The sequence below is a fragment of the Larus michahellis genome (genome assembly GCF_964199755.1).
Source record: "Larus michahellis chromosome W unlocalized genomic scaffold, bLarMic1.1 SUPER_W_unloc_1, whole genome shotgun sequence".
Classification (NCBI taxonomy): Eukaryota; Metazoa; Chordata; class Aves; order Charadriiformes; family Laridae; genus Larus; species Larus michahellis.
The window spans coordinates 1,756,313-1,777,420 of record NW_027435888.1 but is presented as its reverse complement, the minus strand read 5'-3'; positions in this window follow the sequence as shown (position 1 = coordinate 1,777,420).

Here is a 21,108-nt window from a genome sequence, read left to right as displayed (position 1 = left end):
CATGGTAGAACAGTAAACTCCAGAACTCAGGTTTCTTGAGTACTCTTTCCTGCCCTGTAACATTCTGTCTCAAACCCCTTGGAGAATGTGCTATTCTGCTTATCAGGCAAAAGACAAAAAAGTATAAAACCAAAAATGGGACTCTGAACGCTCTTGGGTGATTAGTTTTAAGGAAGAAGAGTGCTCTTCTAAGACTGTCTCTGCAGCTCGGAACTTGCTCGAGTTCAGTGTTACAGCACGCACTTGACGGTTTTAGTAATGCTGTGATGCGATGTCTTCAAAACAAACTCCCGCTAACTCCAAAGGAAGTCATGCCCATAGGAAGAATATACTGAAAAATGATGCATAAATTGTGAACTATTCCTATTTTGGGTCTGATCCCTGAGCAAAATCTCCCTGACAGAGCTTGGCTTCATATCCAGTATCTTTGGTTTTCAGGCCATCGTTCTGCAAAGGTAAGGGCTTTTAGCATTTGAAACTGTAGGCAGATGACGGGGAATGGCTGCTGGTAGTGCTTTAAAACAGTTAGTCATATCCAGCTGGTGTAAGTACAGTAGACAACCATTCTCATGGGAAGGGCTTTGCATTTTAAGCTTGCTCAGTCCCAGTGTCTCAGGTAGTAAGGGCAGGTTTTTTTGGGTCGTATGTAAAAGGTCAGAAGGCTTTCCTCCGTTTCAAAAGACTGACAGGGTGTAAGCCAAGGCAAAGCACGGGTAGCGTCAGGCACACACTGTTTTTTAAAGGCTTTTAGAGGCTGTCTTCGTATGTAGTTTTGTTTGAGTCTCTCTGCTCTGCAAGAAGGGAATTGAAAGAGTTCACATCCCTTCACGTTTAATTCAAAGGAGATGATTAGCTTCAGAGGGGAGATACCACTTTAGTTTGAGCCAATTCTGCCCTACTTGTGAAAGCAAGCTCAAAAAAGGCCAAAAGTTCTGTGATGCAAATTCTAGCACTGCCAGTTTGGGTTCCATTCAAATGTAAAGCACTGAGAGGCCGAGAAATGTGGTTGTTGGTGGAAGATGCTCCAAGAAATAGACAGAGATGGCAGGGTCTCTTCTGCGTTCCGTCAGTCTTGAGCACTGGTGGCATTAGGTGAATCGTTTGAGTTAACAGCTGTGGAAGCAATGGTGTTTTCATGCTTTAGCTCGGTGCCTGTTTTGTTGCAGGGCAAGCTAGACAGACTTTAGACTCTGGTTTATGCAGGTGAGACTTTGCTGTGGGTTGTTCTGCTCCGAACATCTGTTGGCTTTGTAGCCTAACAGAAGCAAAAGCAGCTTGAGTTAGATCAGGACAGAACCTCATGCATTAGCAGACTCTCTTTTAGTGACCATTGAGACCGTTTTGCTGTTGGCATTCCAACTTTTTTTAAAAAAGGAGACAAATTTTGCTGTATGTGTTTGGTTCTCAAACCTGAAGATTTCTTGCAATGTACTGTTAGTGTGTTGAGACGATAAAAGCTGTTGAGACGATGTGACATACAAAAGTTTGCTTTTCTATCTGTCAAGGGATTCTCTGAAGTGCTGTGTAATTACGTATTAATCCTTAATCCTTAATCCTTATGAATGGACTAGGGTTTTTTCCTGTGTTTCTCTTGTTTTCAGAATACACAGATGACAATGCCCTGATTCCTAAGAACTCATCGGTGATTGTCAGAAGAATCCCTGTTGGAGGAGTTAAAGCTACCAGCAAAACCTCTGTTAGGTAAGTATCCATAAACCATTGTATTCTTTCTAAGGGGTTTTGGTGTGATAGCTTTTTAAATTTATATTAGTTTACAGGGGCTTTCAGCTTGTATCTTTCTTGTTAAAGCTGCTGTTAATTTTTGTTGTCATGGGCTAGATTTTAATGTGTCTGCCCCAAAGCAGGCTGACATTTTTAGTCCTGTTGGGACATGGGGTTCACACTCCACCAATTGTAACTTTTCAGATGCCTCTACTGGGTTTGTTCTTGGGGCTGATTGTTCTGAGACCCATGGTCTCTACATGGATCTCCATATGGAGAAATTCCTTATTATATGTGTTTGCTTTTATTGCTTTTATAGTACAGGCAGATACACATTGTAGTGTCATCTTAGGATTTGTTCCCATCTCAGAAGAGCCTGCATCTCAGTGTTTGACTATTTCTTGCATTTGGGCTGGAGGGTATTCTTACGGCCCAAATCTGGGTTTTTTGCGTACTAGCTATAGAGGAGAGACCCAGGGTTGCCAGCTGGCGAACAATGCAAACAAGAAGTTTCATTCATAAAGGATTCCTAGTAGTTTCCTAAAGACAATGTCCGTTTAAGGCCAGAGAAAAAGAACAGTGTCCTAAAGCCTTTTGTGTGAGTACGATGAAGGAATAGTTAATCCTTTCCAAACTTGAAACTCAGTAAGCAGTTGAGCAGGTTACCAAATGTTACTGGTTATCTTTCTAAGTCTGTTTTTACCCTAAGCCGATGTCTGTGCTCCAGGTTTTAATTCTGTATTCCTAAGATTTACGGAGGACAGAGAATCGGGTGTATTGATTAAAGTTACAGATACTCAAATGCACTCCCGAATACAGGATTATTGCTGTCATTTCTGCATTCATACAGACCCGTTCTATGTCAGCTACATTAGCGTTGTTTGAATGGTCATATTTTCCGGCCTTCTTAAAGATATGCCTCTCCCCCACAATTAAAAGATGTTATTAAATTGTGGTTTTGCCATGTCTTTCTAGTGTTGGTTCTCAACAGAGTAGAGTGATGAGTTACAGCGTGTCTCGCACCAACAGTACAGCAGCATCCTGGTACTCATGAAGTGTCTGCAAGCAAAACCCCCTGAATTTACGTGGCTCTGCATGTCAGCTTTGGGCATGTTACTGCCGTAGTTGTTGCAGTGCTTTCAGGTACTCCCTAGTAATTCTGGAGGCCACAGAGTTGTGCTTCTAAACACTGGGGGTTAATTAAAACGTGTATGCTTAGTGCTGCGTTGTCAGTGCATCCTCCGTTTCTGATTGGACGGCACCCTCTCCTGGTATTGTAATGCTGCCCCACAATGAGAGGATAGATGCTGCTAGCTTCAAAGATCAGGTAAATACCTGTACGTGGGGATAAGGGAAGAATGGCACTGCTGTTCTAGCATTGACAATTCACCAGGCAGATGAGCTTTCTGCTCCTCCAGGTGGAAACATTGCAGAAGCCACTGGCAGAGTGGCTAAAGTTTGGGAATGATGAACGTACGCTGTAAGGGTGGAGAGGCCTTCAAAAATGTGTTCCTCATCTTGTAGTGTGTTCTTTGAGGTAAGTGGATGAAGAAACCATTGGGCGGTCATTGACAGTGTTTCCTTGTACTTGCTCCCCTTCGGGAGCTGTGTGGCTGTAATTGTGAGCCTGGTGGTGGTCTAGCAGTGGCAGGAAGCACGAGCCTTTCTCTTTGTACGTGAATTCCACAGCAGCCTTTGAATTGCCTCTGCAGTACGGATCAATGAGTATGTGGAATCTCAGCAAGTTTTCAAATGTAATAAATGGTTCCTAAAATATTGTAGCATTTTCAAGATCATCTTAAAACAAATTCTGGCAATCGAGGCCGCTGTTTTCTTTTGTCACAGGAGTCCTCAGTTGAACAAAATTCTAGAAACTGCTGTCAGGTGACGTTTCTACTACTATTTTGAATCAACATAGCATATGTAACATGTTTAGTGGCTAAATATGGTAGCCGTCTGAGCACAGTGCTTGGGCTTCCACAAAGAAACGCTCTTGTAAAGACTCTGCTGCTGACATTTTTGTTATGTCTTTGTCGGATGACTGATTTCTGGTTCGCTTAAGGAAAGGTGCATTTTGAAGGGTCTAGACCATCACTGTTCTTGCTTAGAAACTAAAGTACTGTGTATGGCCCTATTTGTGATACTAGGGATATACAGACTGGCTAACGTTACCTTCCTGTTTTGATGGCTGATTATTTAAGAACACAAAATATAGGACAGACATCATGGGTTTGTTACTTAGGTAGCAGAGACAAAATACCTGAGCTGTTAGGATCACCTAAATCTAGAAACAGATGAACTCTGGCTCTGTGTTCTGCGAAGAATGCAGCCTCTGATGCTCATGGAATAGTATCCCATCAACTTAAAATTGTAAGCTTTTTGTATGTAGGTCTAAAACCACTACGTCTTAATCTGACACCTGTAATTCTGTCACCGAGTTGTTCGAATTCCTTTTTGGCCATGAATGCATGAATGCCTCGCGTTGTGAGTTCGAGTTAGTTTACTGGCCCAGTGACCCAAGTAGTTAATTTTATGCATTTATGTAAACCACGTTTATAGTATTTCATCTAATTCAGATGAGTTTTTATTTCTTGAAAAGGGTTATTTTTCTTGTTGTTTACTAGCATGTGCATAAACACAAATCACATGTTCCAAAAGAAGGTTAACGTTCTCTTCGCCTCGCGTCTTCCCTGGCATGTCTGTGTCACGTTTCTGAGTAGCATCTCGCCATCCGCTAGCACAGATGTCTCCAAGAAAAGGAAAAATCCTGGAGTGGGAGGGAAGCCTGAGTGTTAGCTAGAACTACTTAAAGTAAATGAAAGACGAAGCAGAAACGTTCCCTTCTAGTTTGCTCTGCCTGGACATGATTTGGGTTGTGGGTAGCCGTGGGGAGGGTGGAAGCCTTGCATCGCTCTTTACAAATCCTCTCTCTCTCTCTCCCTGTAAAAGCACTGCAGCCTCGGGTGCTTCTGGTGTTGGAGACACAATTAACTTTATTCTTAAAGCTAACTCACTCTTGGTTCAAAGCGTGGGCTTTTTGTTTCGGTTTGGGTTTTTAAATACCTGTATTTCTGCATGTATTTCAAAGACGAACCTGGATCTTAGTGTGGGAGGAAGAAATCACCAAAAAGCTTGCCAATCACTGTTGAACAGTAAAGCAGCAAAATTAAAATTAGTCATGATTTTTCTGAACAGGATGCACAAAAGGTTTTACTTTGAGTATTTCTTCCTTTTCTTGCTCTTATATCAGCTGTCATTGTATACGTCCAAATTTGCGCTGCTGTCCTACTGTTACTACAGCCAAAGCAAGAAAGTGCCTCCGTTTTGGTTTAGTATTACTGTTTCGGTAACTGCGAGGATTTCTAGTTAGGGCTTGTCCTTAAAGGCTGCAGAAACGCAGCGCCAGGCCCACTGTTGTAGCACCGTCAGGCACAACCGTGATCCTTCCTGGCTGAATGTTTAGTTCAGCCAAGCAATCGGATTTTAGGAAACCGCTGTAATTTACACGTAACGTTCCAGCAGTGTGACTAGCCTTTTCCTCCTGTTTTTGGTGCCCTTTCCCACGTGCTTCGTGTGAGTTTCTGTCTAGTCTTGTGTTTGAAATGGGAGTTAATAAATTCACTGTCGGTTCTTGGTTTTTGAAGGTTGCGTTGGCTGGTTGGGTTTGGATTTTTTCCCCCCAGTTCTTCTGCAGTATTACCTTAGGGCTGTGTACAAGTTTCATGGAGGTGTTGTTTCTGCTTGATTGATTTGGGGGACTGGCAGGAAATACTTCAGTAGAAATTTAGAGGGAAAAAAAGTCACGAGAATGTAGGATCATTGGAAGAGGAAGATGGCTGTTGGGCAGATGTACTAACTAGTACACGAATTATCTATCGCCTGCGTTTGATAACTGTTTAGTAGAAAGGAGTGCTATCGCCACCTTTAAGAAATCGGACTGTTGCCTGCAGGCCATATAATAACTGCTCCCTAAAAAAATACCGGAACTACTTAATAGTTTATGAAGCGTTATGTTTCAGTTCCTGGTCAGTACAGGACTGTTTAATGCCAGACTCCAACAGAGCACCTTCCCACTCTCTGAAAAACTGCAAAACGGTGGTGATTGTGCCTGCCGTGAGAGAGCACGGGCCTGTTTTGCGCATGGGAAAGAGAGTGGCAGACGGAGCATGAAGCTGTTGGCCCAAATCTGGGTGTGCGAAGAGCTGAGCCACACACGGAGTGGAGACGGGTGTTTATTTCGTGTCTGCGCAGAGGTGGGGGCTGGGGGGAGCTCCACAAAGCTAGCACACCTTGGCTTACACGTTGTAAGCTTTCATATTTTACAAAAAGCGACTCATTGGCAGACTAGACTAATTTCTCACACTTCCCAAACTGATTTGGGTAGTATGGCTTGTAGTCTAATAAAATACAAGAAATCAGTTTTCTCAGTGTCTGCTCTGTCCTGGTAAACACCTTTATTTCAATAATTGGAGCAGTAAATTTTTTTCTAGACTAGGTGGTGTGTTACTTTTATGGCTGATGTTTTGGACTGGTGTTTTTATTTGGGTTTCGTGGGGTATGGTGAGTTTGGCATTTTTAAACATAGTGACAGGAGAGGCAGAGTTCATGTTTCGGGGCTGATATGCCGGTGCTTTATTTTGACAGGCACCTGCTGTCTTCATCCAAGTGTAACCGTGTGCATTTATAAATGATGAGACATGAACTGATTAATTTTCAAACTACACTGAAGATAAGTTTCCTGTAGTGCTGCTTCCTTCTTGAGTAAACTTGAATTTATTTTCTGAATGCTCTTTAGCTGGAAATTGACAGCTTCCTTACCCCTTTGACTTTTAAGCAGTCATGAGCATTTGAGAAGGGTCCCTCTCTGACATATTCTGGAGCAGTAAGCTGATCTCAAACGGGTTTGGTAATTGTAGTTTCTTCTCATTAACCTCATTAACCACACTCTTAAGCTGTCGTAGGTCTGAGCTTTGCTTGGAACAAATACAAGTTCCAGTGGGTTGGAAATGCCGCTTTCAGTGACAGTCAGAGGCGATAGTGCAGGCTTTGGGACTACAGTAGAGGTTAGCTATTGCCGTGTTTGGATTGTAGAACTCGACTGTGTGTTTCTTTTCTTGTGAACAGATTGGTGACTCTCCTGCATCTATTTCTGTGGCCCAGCTTACTAAGGTATATGAATATTCTCGTCAAATACTTAAAAAATAAAAAAGCATTTTCTTTGTACTTTTAAATCTTATACTGTCATCTGTATCTGGCTAGCACTTGTAATTTGAACAAGACTTTAATAAAATTTCTACTAATTTAAAGTATTTACTTTAACTTTAAAATGTGTGTATATTTTGAAACCATTGTGTAAAGAGTAGTTCCCATTTTGGAAGATAAAAGCAGAGTACCTTATCAGCCTCAAGGTGATGTTGTAGTATTGGTCTTCTTCAGGACCCAGAGGAGCAGCACTTTAGCTGTCTACCATTTTTGATAAGTTTTGTTAATTTTGCGTTGGAAACAAACACAATTTTTATGGAAGACTTGATTTGTCTGTAAGCTGTGGACATTTAAGGGGGGTTTTGAACAGCCAAAATAGAAGCGTTTCTGTAACATGGACAATTGCATCCCTATTTTTGAATTTCTAGTGATGGTAGTCACAGAACCTTTGTGTTCTGTGACTGTCTTCTTTGAATGCTGCACAATTTCATAAATTGTAGTATATGTACAGTGGAGAACGCAATGTAATTTGGTTGAACGCAAACTGTGAATTGTGAAAGTGTGCCCAGTTGTTTCTAAGATTATACCAATGTGTCTGTGTGGCATAAGAGCAGATGTGGCCCTCTGAAACTGTTGTAATGCCATGTTTGGCTATGGAATCGCTTGCATTTTTGGCTCAATAACGTGTGACTTTGGCCGGGAGAGCACTAGTGATGGCCCTTGGTGCACAGACGTAGTGCTGTGCAATGAAATTACTCGTCTTGAAAGTAAAGGCCGGCATTCATTTCCAAGAAGGAGAGATCTCTTCCTGCTGGTAACGTCTTCCTTCTCTCACTGCAGAAATTCAGTTGTGTACAATTGAGAAAAAAAAATATTTTGGAAAGCAGCCAACAAAAGAAATTGGTCTCTGTTAGTGCTGTCCTTAAATGTGTCCTTGGTTCTGTAAACTCCTGTGAAGTTTTGCTCAAAAAAGTGAAAAACCGAGCGGATTTGTGTCTCTTCTCGGAGTGGATGGTGAGCTAAGGGATATTTCACCCTTAAGGAACCTGAAGTTAAGGCAAAGGGTGTCAGATGAGTTCAAACCACTGCTCAAGCCTTTGGAACATCCTGGCTATCTTCATTTAGGAACATAAGTATTTGAGTCAAGCAACCCTTCTGCTGGGTAAAAGGAGAGGATGAAAGGCTTTTGCCACTTAACAGAATCACTGACAGATCACTTTAAGTGTGGGTCTTGAGATGAGACGTGTCTGCATTTCTTTTCTTAGCAGGACAAAAGTTTGGAGTCTGTTCCCAGAATTCAAAAGAGCACAGGAATTCCAAGGAGTTTCACGATGGAGGTGAAAGATCCCAAAACAAAGGGTGCTATGCTGACAAACACTGGAAAATACGCCATACCAACTATTAATGCGTAAGTATGGAATTAATTGGACTGACCAAAAACCGAAGGAGAGAAACCACGAGTGAATGTCTGAGTGGCAATGCAGCCGAGTTGGCCGGCATCTGTAATTGCAGGGGAGGAAGCATTGTCACCGTATCTTAACCTTAAAATCTGCCATACTTTCTAATATGAAAACAGGGTGGTCCTACTGTTCGTGCCCCTGGAAGTTGGTTAAACGTGTGGTAGGCTGAGAATCTATTTCTGCAAAACATTTCCGTAGTGTTTACAGTTGGAGTCGTTCTCTCAGAAAGCTCGTTTTGCATCTGGTTTATGTTTCAAAGGCTTCTTGCAAAATTTATCAAATTGGACTATTGGGCTGAGATTTCCTTCACCTCTGCCTTTTATCAAATCTCACGTGTGAAACAGACTGAAGTTTTCCTGTTGCTCCAAACTAAAAATGATACTGTGTGCTGACAAGAGTGGTTCTCTTAAAAAGGAATCGGTAGCACTTCTGTTTTTCTGTCACGGATCTCCTTTGGTAGGAGCTGTAACATAGACTTCGTTCACTTATAAAATGCAATTACTCGAAGGCCAGCTCTATCCTGAGCCTGCAATTTATATTTACCCTCTGGCAACGGAGGGCTGGGATTCATTTCCCCTGATTTCTAGCCGTCAAAAAATGATTTTTCTAGTCTGAGCTAATTTCTTAGTTGATCCAATGAATGGTAGAGTTCTGCAGAAGGAAAATTGTTCCCCCCTCCCTTCTCTGGCAGTTGAAACTAAATGCCTGTGTTTTAGAAGGCTAATGCGGAGTGAGAATAATTCCATCCGTTATCTTCCTTTGATAAAATTAAAAGCTCGGAACAGTTTTCATATCCACATCTTTAACTTTTTTCTTTTTCCTTCCCCACCCCACCCTCCAGGGAAGCTTCTGCTAGAGGAAAGAAGGAAAAGCCGCCCTTTTTACCCTCATCCTCTGATGATCCGATTCCGGATGAGTTGCTGTGTCCCATTTGTAGAGATACGATGACCGATGCAGTTGTTATTGCCTGCTGCGGAAACAGTTTTTGTGGCGAATGTAAGTGTTACTCCCCTGATTGTTGATTCAAAACCTGATCTTCTGAAAGCAGAAATAGGAGAGAACTGAATGATTGTGTTACCACTTCTATTTACTACTTAAGTATCCCCTGAGTAGGAAAATAATTTTCTCACATAAAGGAAAGAAAAATAAGGCAGAAAGCTTTTTTTGCTTTTTATGCATGTAGTTAAATCCTCTTTACACGCGGAGGGATGATTATGAGAAGAGTGCGTAATTGTGCAGGTGATTACAGGATTAGATAGGGAATGCATTTAGTGTCTTTCTCTCACACAAAATTATGTGGCCAACTCTGGTGACTTGCTGTGGTCTGCAACAAGAGGATAGTTAGGCATTTAATCCACATTCTTCTCCACAGGAGAGTTGGTTAAAGCCGGCAGAACTCAACCCTACTATCGTTTTTTTGAGATGAGTTTTTTTCAAGAACCTTGAGGTTGGTGACTTGTCACCGTAGAGCCTGGAAAAAAAGAGGAGTTGAACCATCAAGACGCAGCCTGCCCTACATCTTCAAATGTTCAATAGTGAAGTACCAAAACTGCGTAGCTATTTACTGCATACTAGGAATTTTTTGCACTCTTGAACGTTTATAGCTTGATGCTCTCAGGGCAAGAGCAGATTCACCCATTAAGCATATACGTCTTTTTATAAATGATTAGAACCCTCAACATTTCCTTCGTTTGGCTAAAAACTATTTTGATGATTCTAATGATTCGCAGGTATTAGAACAGCATTACTGGAATCAGAGGAACACACGTGCCCAGCATGTCATCAGGCAGATGTTTCTCCTGATGCTTTAGTTGCCAACAAGTGCCTACGCCAGGTAACGTGATGACTTTGATGTAAACTGTTTGCATGAAAAGTCTATTTGTAAAAAGCTGAAAGGGAAGAAAATAGTACTTTACGTCTCCTTAAGAAAGGCTAAATTGAATGAGGCTAAATTTACTTTTCAAATGCTTCATCTGTTATTACAGAAGCTTACACCTTTAGAGACAGTCTGGCAAATTCGCGTCACACTTTGTTTAACGTGATTGCCTCCCTTTCCAATTCGATGTTAACACAGAATTACTTTAAGTGCAGATACTCTGAGGCGCCAGTCACTACTGACACTGTTTAACGTCCCGTGTTTGTGTATCCGCATGTTGATTTATTTCAGGGTTGGTGGCATTTCCAGGAATACACCAGTAATTTTACCCTGTGGAGGTTTTTGTTCGCCTATCTACTGACGTTTCGTAGTACGTTTTTGTAAATGTTTTTCTGCCTCTAGGCTGTGAACAACTTCAAAAGTGGAACTGGCTACAGAAAGCGGATTCAGCAGCAACAGCAGCAGCAGCCGCCACCGCCACCACCTTCACCACCACTCGTGAGACAAGCAATAACCCGCAACCTGCAGCCTCTGCTCCGGCCAAAAATGTCCAGACAGCAGGCGCCACTAATGATTTCGTTAGCTTCTCTGGCTTCTCCTTCTGCTTTGGCATCGTTGGCCCCTGGTCTGTCACCTGTGGCAGCCTGCCTGCCAGTAAGTCCCTCTTCTGTCATTGTCCCTGATCTCCCTCCAGCAGTGCCCCTACCTCTCCGTGCTGAAAAGCCAGATAGACCTTCTCGGTAAGTAAAGCTATAGAGCAACATGAATATGAAACGCTGAAGTTAGATTCTTCTTCTTGCGCTCCTCTCTAGCGAGTGACATTTAGTGACATTCATTAGTGACATCAGTGAGAGTTCCAGCTATTTTTTCTTACTTTGAGTGAGGACACTTTGATAAGTTGGAAGTACACCTCATGCAAGAACCTTCTCAGAAGTATTTGTTGTTTGGTTCCCCTATCAGTCGTTCAGTCCAGGTTTACCCCGAGAGAGGAACCTTTCTTCCCCAGGAGCCCTCTGATTTGAAGTGGCTAGGAATTCCTAAAGTAACCATTCGGTTATGCCAGACCTTCTTGAGTGCATTCATTTCTGTGTAGTACTGAGGATCTCATGTTCTCATGAAAAGTGTAAAACCAGCTGGAGGTAACATTGATCAGGTGTTTTCATGTTACTTTTTCCTACAGTATTTCTGCCATCAATGGTACGATAAGTCAGAGCCATCCTCAGTAGTCACAGGGTAGTCAGCGATGCATGCAGATTGGATAACAAACATTGAAACACTACATTTGAAGTATTTACAAACATGACAGTCTAACTTTGCAACCCAGTGAATTAATATGAAAACACGTGAAAAATCTGAACTCTAGTTTAGGGTTTATCTTCTTTCAGCTCGATGCCTTGAATGCAAACAGCCACTCTGTCCAGAAGGCTGTCAGGCTCCGCCGTACCGTTGAATACAGAGGCTCACAATTCAAAAAAACCTCTCAGGCAGCCTCCGAACTAGAACACAGCCGATTCCTAATAGAATTTCCGTTCTTGCATCATCCAAAATTGAGGTTCAGCATGTGGGTTATATGTACTCTAATCCTCCCGTGTGCAGCCAGCTTAACAAATTCTGTTTCCAGTGAGCTGTCTCTTTGAATGCCGGTATTCCACGTAGACTTCTCTTCAGGGCTTCATGTGGAATCACCCAACTTCCGATTGGTAGATCTGTTGAAGATTACTTTTTCTTTATGTGTTTCCATTTACAGTAGTCAGCCTTTTCTCACCTTGGACTTTATATTTCCAGTAGCACATCAAAACACTGTTTGAAGAATAAAAATTCATGTTTTTTTTAGCGGTGCTGATACTGTTATACCTCCTGGTGCTCTGGTGACTGCTGCTGAGCTTTCTAGATCTTCCTCTCTGTCAGTCAGCAGTTTGTTGGAAGAGAAGGTAAATTTTATTTCAACATATGCAGTGAGTCCTGTATTTTAGTAGAGCTCATTTTCCAACTGTTTGCGTTTATTCACAAGGGCTGTCAGATTCCTGTACTAAGACAACCAGCATTACCAAGTCTTCTGGGCCCCCAAGGGCAATCAATGCCCACGACTGGTAAGTAACTAAAACTTTAGAATTTCTTTTCAGAAATTATCATCTGATAAACTGAATGGGATTTTTTTCTGTTTCCTCTCCCCACTCTGAAAGGTCATCCAACGAGAGCCAGTACACCTCGCTCAGCGGGTGGCAGACCAGGCTGGGACCTGTAAGTGTTCTGCAGAAATTCAGTATATTACTGCTCGTAACCTGTTAAATGAGGCTGTAGCACGTAACTTAGATAACAGCTGATTTATAATGAGGTAAGTATGCCCAGATAGCTGTGGAGAATACAAGTGGTAATCGGGAGACCTTATTGTGGCCTTCCAGTACCTGACGGGGGCCTACAGGGAAGCAGGGGAGGGGCTGTTTGCAAGGGCATGTAGCGATGAGGGGCAATGGTTTAAACTAGAGCAGAGCGGGTTTAGATTAGACATGAGGAAGAAGTTCTTTACAGTGAGGGTGGTGAGACACTGGCCCAGGTTGCCCAGAGAGGTGGTGGAGGCCCCATCCCTGGAGACATTCAAGGCCAGGCTGGATGAGGCTCTGAGCAACCTGATCCAGTTGAAGATGTCCCTGCTGACTGCAGGGGGGTTGCACTAGATGGCCTTTAGAGGTCCCTTCCAACCCAACACATTCTATGATTCTGTGATTCCCATTAGTTTTGAAATGGCTTGATTTTAATTGTCTTTGACAAAGGGCATATGTGATGGCACTAAGATGATGTAAAGTAAAACTCCAGTACACGATTGAAAAGAGGACTCTGAAAAATTAACACTTTTTGAGGAAACCGTAAGTACATCTAAAAATGAAATACAATTAAAGAATCAGGTGGAAAGATGCCCTCTTGATTACTGGCTGAATCGGGCTGAAGAAATTGATTTCCCCATAGAATTCGGCCTCCAGCATTCTTTTTTTAACAACCTAGTTGATACTGATTGAGCAAATTATTGGAAAAGTCAACGTTCTTATATGATGACAATTTTGAATTCCTTCCATTTAGTCATCTCAAATAGCCAAGCTGCTTTCTCTCAGTTGGAGAGAGAGAGAAGAGTCTGTTTGATCTATTACTGCCGCGTCAAGTGAGTCCTCCCTTTTGGTATATATTTGTTCTAGACAGATTGTAAGGGTGCATTGTGTTTATAAAATCTTGAGGAAAAATGAAAACAAAAGCCAGGGTCCATGCCACAGATTATCTAAAAATCTCAAATTCAGTAAGCAAGAAAATAACAATTTGGGGGTGAGAACAGGCCAAATACATCATCATGAGTCCGCAACATAGGAAGCATACATCGAAGAAGTCCAAAGACGTTTGAGAGAAGATTAGTTATTATTTGTGCAGTACTTTGAAGGTCAGAAGTGTGAAGTATGAGGTGTATCAAGGATTGGTGGAGGAGCGGTGGGCACTTGGCACGTGGGAGTCTCTCCTAAGCACGGGCAGCCTCCATCCACAGTCGCAAAGCTGCGTATAGGGAGAGAAGACTGAGGGAACTGCTGGGGGTGAGGATGTGGGAGGCAAGTGTGAGGATCAAGAAATGAGCGTAGTCTCAAATGGAAGCAGGGAGAAAAATGCTTAGGCTGAGAACACACAGTGCTCGCCACCACGCTCCGGCTTCGTTCGCTTTCCTCTCTGAAATCAGAGCAGAGTGTAACAAACGGTGACACGTGTATTTGGGTTTCTTTAGAAGTTCCAGTCGAGGATGCCTGCGTGGTGAACGTACCCAGAGCACCCAAGCCCCAACGCTACCAGCATCAACAGCAGTCTTCGTGCCAGCGCCTCCGCCTTCCTTGTACCCTCCACCACCCCAAGCACTTCCTCTTCTACCGGGGGCACTACGACCACAGTTTCCTCCCCAGTTTCCACCTGGTCAGCCTCCATCTGCCAGCTACACTGACTCCCCTCCAGGATATCCCCCAGCTCCTGCAAACACGTCATCAGCCTGGGTACCAACAGCAGTACCAACGGCGCATTCCGATCCCATCCCAGTGACACAAGCTCCTCCTTTATCTAGGGAGGAGTTTTACAGAGAACACCAGCGACTGGAAGAGGAGTAAGTACTTGGCTCAAGGAAGTTGTGTTTGTTCTTTTTCATTTTTGTATTTTGAGAGTGTACTGGACTGCAGTTACACTGAAGTGCATCTGACATAAGCAAAAATGACACAGTATTTTTTTCAACAGGCTTTTTTCTTGCAGATGGCAAACGTGCAAAACTAAAAGAAGACAAACGTAATTCTAAAACTGTCCCTTCAACTTACAGGAATTCTAAACTGGTTTTGCTTAAATAGGACATGCACCTTTTGCGCTTGCATGCAGTATACGTTTTCTCACGTTGGGCACGGTTTGTTTCTTGGTGTCGTTTTGTCCTAAAGGTCAAACTCTAATTGCAATAAAGGTCAAACGAATGCTTTTGCTAAGGAGTTGATGGAATACAAAAGGTGCAAAAGGAGCGCAGGCGTTCATTTTCCAGGTAAGTGCTTGACATGTCCATAATGGAGAAGCAGATTGTCTAGAAGAATCAGGAGGAGTTCCGCTCCACCCCTCGGTCATTCGATGGACTGGATGGTTCGAGGCGTTAGCAGTGACAGGAGTTTCATATGTAGCTTACTAGCTCAGATACATGGCAGAGGTTGCTGAGGAGAAATAACTGGACTCCAGACGATCCAATGTGAATCAACAGAAGCCGTTTATTAAGCACAGATCATCATCATCTTTTATACCCTGTGTTGTAGCCGTACACGCCACTTGCTTATTTCCGATTAGCTAGTTACACTGTCCACGCGCTGTGCATGCAGTTCATTCACACATCAGATTGGTTACAAGAATTCGCGTCGTAAATTGCTTAGTCACTAGCACAACATGTTTTCTACTTTCTCAGTTCTCATTTTTCCCATGTACTAATTCCATCTTCTACCACCCGTTTTGCCCTTAATCTAATCTCTCACAGTAGGGAGGCTGGCTCACATGGCCATTTTCTCTCAGATACACTCCTACAATACCCCCTTTTTCTTCTTGAGCCAGCCACACCTTTTGCATGGCATTTTCTATCATGTCAGTCACTTTGCGGAGAACACACGAGGCTACCATAATCAATAATAATATAACCAACAATAGCATGAGCCCTTGCTTTAGTAAGTCTGATAACCATCCCGTTATACCCCATGAGCTTAACCAATCATCGAAACCATTTTTAACCACTTTTAATTTGGACATGTTATCCTTCAGCTCCCGTAACTGCTTATGAATGGATGATAAGTGTTCAGAAAGGTTCATACAACACATACCTTCAAAATCTTCACATCCATGACCCTGAGCCAACAGCAGAAATCAATCATCACCCCTGTGGTGTCTCCACAAAAGTTCACTAGGGACGTGTTAAATGTTGGGTAAACTGAATTGAATCCTGCTGTATTAAAAGAAGCCGAAATACCAAGGGTTCTCAATTTTGTGCTCAGCTGCAACTTCCAATCACGAGGATAAGCCCGACACTAATTCTCAGTGGCATCTTCAAATATCAGTACCCTTGCCCTTCTTTCTGCGCTGTAGATGACCGAACCTGTTGCTACAGTGACGTACTACCTGTTCCCACTGGTCCTCCGGAACCGACCAAACCTCTGGCAGCAGCACCGTGTAATGGCACTGTATGCCACACACCCTGGCCAGTCCTTGTGAATGGTAGGCTTCCCTAATCTCCTGTCGTTCAGCCAGCTCGTGTTGAGGTGAACCTGACTCTATGTACTCTATTGCAATAGCTAAACAAATTAAACCCGTCACCTTACTTAGTTCGTTATTAAAACACACAGCACACCGGATTTAAAACACATAGCACACCCTGTCACCTTACTTAACTCCTTATTAAAACACACAGCACACCGGAATTAAAATACACAGCACACCGGATTAAAAACAGACAGCATACCCTATCACTTTACCTAATTCCTTATAAAAACACACAGCACACTAGAATTAAAACACACAGCACACCGGATTTAAAACACACAGCACACCGGGCCGCAGCACGTGGTCTTTCAAACCACCACCGGCCTCGACAATCCTCACAAGGCACAAGGATCCATGGGTCACAGTTCCACACCTAGGGCACTGCACTTCTTCAGCCCTCACCATCGTTGGTGGTGGTGTGGGGTAACTCATTCGAATCCGTCTGCTCAAACCAGGGCTTTATCCACTTGCTGGTACCCATCTGGTTCCGGCATCTGTAACGACACAGGCATATCCTCGACCCCAGGTTAATAGTCTACACGGTCCTTCCCACTTCCCCGTCACACCGTTTTTAACTGCTACCATGCCATTTTCCTGCCTAAAATCCCCCAGGTCTCTCTGTAGACCTGCGCTGTGCCGCACGATTGGAGGTACAAGGCAGCGTTGAGGGAGGCGTAGGAAGTTCAGGACGTAAATGGCTTTGTTCAGTCGATCTAAAGGGCTCAGCCCTTGCTCTCCCCCTTTCTGTTTTTGAAGCAAATTTTTTAAAGACTGGTTCATGCGTTCCACTATGGCTTGACCCGTCGGAGAATGTGGTGTGCCAGTCACACGTATAATGCCCCACAGCTGTAGAAATACCTCTGTTGAACGGGCTACGTACCCTGGGCCAGATTCACCAGACTGCACAGTTGCCCAAATTGCAGTTGAATAACAGTCTACACTTAGGTGTATAAATTTCAGTTTTCCAAATTCTGACACATGGGTTACATCAGTCTGCCAGAACTCCAAAGGTCCATGCCCTCGGGGACTGACGCCTGGGTTGAAGTTAGGTATAAATGGTTGACAATCAGCACAAGTTTGCACTATACCTCGGGCGTCAGACTCCGAGATCCCAAATTGTCTGCGCAGCATTCGTGCAGATTGATGGAAGAATGTATGAGAGGCACGTGCTTGCACAAACTTATCTGGAGGTGGTGCGGCCCATGCAGGAGCCACAAGTTTATCAGCTCGTCTATTGCCCTCAGCTAAACCTTCTGGGAGCCCCGAATGGCTGCGAATATGGGTGATGAAATAAGGATCGTGCCGTTCACTGAGTAGGAGCAACAGTTCATGGAGCAGGGTGAACAGCTGCTCATCTCTGACCTCCTTCAGCAAAGCACGCTCCATTCGTTGAACGATTCCAACCACATATAAGGAGTCACATACGATATTAATACCTCCTTTTGTCCACCTGCGAAACACTTCTAGTACAGCGCGTAATTCTAGCTTTTGTGTGGACCCTTTACAGTCCGTGATCACAATATCATGCCATTTATTGTCCATGTACCATGTTATTGCTGCTTTCTGTGTCTTCCCCCCGGCATCTGTAAAGATTGTCAGCCCTCGGACAGGTCGTTGAGACAACGCGGGAATTTCCTCAATCTGTCCTACTTGTAACACACTAAAAAACTTGTGCGGAGGCAAATGTACCTTAACTGTCCCAGCATAGTTCAAAAGCGCAATCTGCAACGCCATAGAGTGTCACAAGGCCCACTGCAAGTATTCAGCTACTAAAGAAATTACCACATATTCAGGTTCCTGTCCGGATATCTCAACGATCCTCTGACGCCCCTCAATCATGAGTTGCGCCATTGCCTCTATCCTCGGGGTAACCGTACGCTTTGGTTGGCCAGATAAGAAAATCCACTCCAAAATTTGTAGCGGGTCCCTTTCCTGTACCCATTGCATTATTAAAGTGAAAGGATGTTCGTCATGATTTATAATTAGTAAACCTATCGAATGATCAGGGTCCCACTGATGCGCGTAGGCGTTGATGACCTTATCACTGACCGTCTGCATCGCCTTCTGCGCGTCTAAGGATAACTGTCTAGGGGCATCAACGCCACCGCCTCCTCGCAACAGGTGCAGGAGAGGTGCTAAGTCTTCATTCGTAAGACCACACAATGTACAAACCCAGTTTAGATCTCCTAAGAGTTTTTGAACATCATTCAGCGTCGAAATGTGCGTTCTAATCTCTAACTTCTGTGGCCTAACTGTAGTTTTAGATATTTCCCATCCTAAATATTTCCAGGGTGGTTCTTTTTGAACCTTTTGAACCTTTTTCTGGTGCAATTTGTAACCCTGCTTTCCCTAGTACCTGCTGCAGCTCCTCAATAGCCTTGTCACACTCTAATTGTTGTCCAGCTGTCAAGATGTCATCCATATAATGATAAATTATCCACTCAGGGTGTTTTTTCCGCACTGGTGCCAAAGCCCATGCTACGTACATCTGGCACAAGGCGGGTGAATTTTTCATTCCCTGTGGCAACACTACCCAATGATACCTGCACATAGGCCCGTTCTTATTTGTTGTTGGCACGGAAAAAGCAAATTTCGGAGAGTCATCGGGGTACAAGGATATTGTGAAAAAGCAATCCTTCAGATCTATTTTCAGAATCTCCCACCCTTTAGGGATCATGGTAGGGGATGGCAAACCTGGCTGTAAAGCACCCATGTCCTCCATAGCCTCATTAATTTTTCGTAAATTCATGCAATAACCGCCATTTGCCACTCTTTTTTGGGATGGTAAAAATGGGTGTATTCCAGGGGCTGGTTGTTAGTTCTATATGTCCCTTCTCCAACTGTTCCTGTACTAATTGCTCAATTGCTTGATTTTTTCCGAATTGAGCGGCCATTGGTCCACCCATACCGGGTCGTTCGTTTTCCACTTCAATTTCAAAAGAGGTCGCCCTTCCCCAGTGGCCGCCCCAGAAAACCCGTCCCCCCAGTCGTTAAGCAAGCACCCAGTTGACTTAAAGCATCCCGGCCGAGCAGGCACACCGGCGCTACTGGCACATACGGTCGTATTGAACAAGCTCCACCATCAGGCATTTGGCATTGGATCACCTCTTTGCTTATTCTTGTTGTCTGAGTTCCTCCGACCCCCATTATGGGTATAGCTGGGTCTTCTACGGGCCAAGAGGGTGGCCAACGACCTTGACTGATAATAGTCACATCAGCGCCAGTGTCTACAAGCATATCAAGTACGCACTTTTGACCCCCTGGTGCTCTTAGGGCAACTCGCTGCAAGGGCTTTGTTTTACTGATTTCAGGGCTAAATATATATCTGCATTACCTGTTGAGCCAAAACCTTTATCCCCCCTTATCTGATTTCCGGCCGTCGGAACGGCAGCCTTAAATGGCATGACTTGTCCAATGCGAGTACCCGCTGGGATATGCACAGGTGGAGTGGGTGTCCATACCATTATTTTAATTGGACCTGTATAATCAGCGTCTATTACCCCAGGTAACACAAACAAACCCTGTCTGGTAATGGAAGATCGTCCCAATAATAGTGCACTCAGTCCATACCCCAGTGGCCCTTCCATATCAGTAGGAATGCACTGCACTTGGGAGTCTGTAAGGGTAACCTCCTTTATTGTTGCCACGTCCACTCCGGCACTCCCTGTGGTGGCAGAGGCTGCGCTACCCACGCACCCTGACCCTGAGGCCTGGTTTCTGTCATTGCGCTCGGGCCCCCCACGCTCATCAGCCCGTTTCCCTATGGCGTGCCATCCTTATGGAATTTTGAGCGGCATTCAGATGCTCTATGTCCAAATTTCTAACACCGATTTCATGTGCCCATAAATCCTCCCGTTCCTCCGCTTCTAGCAGGCGTCATATCTGTCTCTCCCCTCTGCTTTCCTACTCTACACTGTATCTTCAAATGACCGACCTTCCCACACTTAAAGCACTTTGGTCCTGAATTACGATTACTGACCAAGGGCTTGACAGCCGCAGCAAAAGCGGAGGCCAAAAATCCTGCCTGTTCTTCAGGTGTCCCTACCCTACAGCATGCCTCTATCATGTCGGTAATGGTGGCGTGTCGAGGCAAAGTTTGCAAGACACACTTACAGGCTGGATTTGCGTTCTCTACGGCCAATGATTGAAATACCGCCTCTTTGGCTGCCGCTGGCAGTTCTCCCCGGTCTAACGCATTCCTTAGTCTCCCAAGAAACTGCATGAATCCCTCGCTGGGGCCCTGTTTTATCGTCGTATATGGGGGAGTGACCTTGCCATCCTCCGGCAACGTCCTCAGTGCTTCGCGAGCCAACTCTGCGGACTGTTGTAAGATAGCGACATCTAGCCGCGCTTGTCGCTGAGCATCAGCGAAAGGACCTGTTCCTAATAACATCTCCATGGTTGCCAGCCGCAACGGATCCCCCTCCACTCTATTCAAATTCGCTATCACTGCACGTTGTACACCATCCTCCCACCTTGATCTCCACGTTAGTTCTTGCATTGGTGTGAGGATAATGGACATCAGTGTCTGGCTATCAAAAGGAGTCATAAAATTAGTAGTGAAAATATTGTTAAGAAACGACTGAGTGTAGGGAGAATTAAGGCCAAAGTCATACACGAATTTTCTCGCTTCTTTTACCATCGGCCAAGGAAGACCCTCCCATCTATTGGGATTCCTTCGACCTCCCGTAGTTCCCCCCAGTATCGCCGGAAATGCTGTTGGTAACATTATACCCTCTACCAAGGGATTTTGAATGATTCCTTTCCAATGCACTTGCGGATACGGCGGCTCCCCTGAGCCCGCGGTCGCACCCCGCAACTCTCCTCCCACGTTCCCGTTATCAAACTCTCCTCCCGCATTCCCGTTACCGCCGCCCCATACCCCCCCCCCGGCTTCCACCCCTCTGTCGCCTCTCCATATTTCATATCGCTTGCTCCTCCTCTTGTTTCCATGGTCTCTGTTGTTCTCTCTCTAACTGTTCCAATTTCTGTTGCAGTGTTTTTGCCGCTGCGCATGCGCCTTGCGGCAATTCTTGTTCAGCGGGAGAGGGAGGCGAC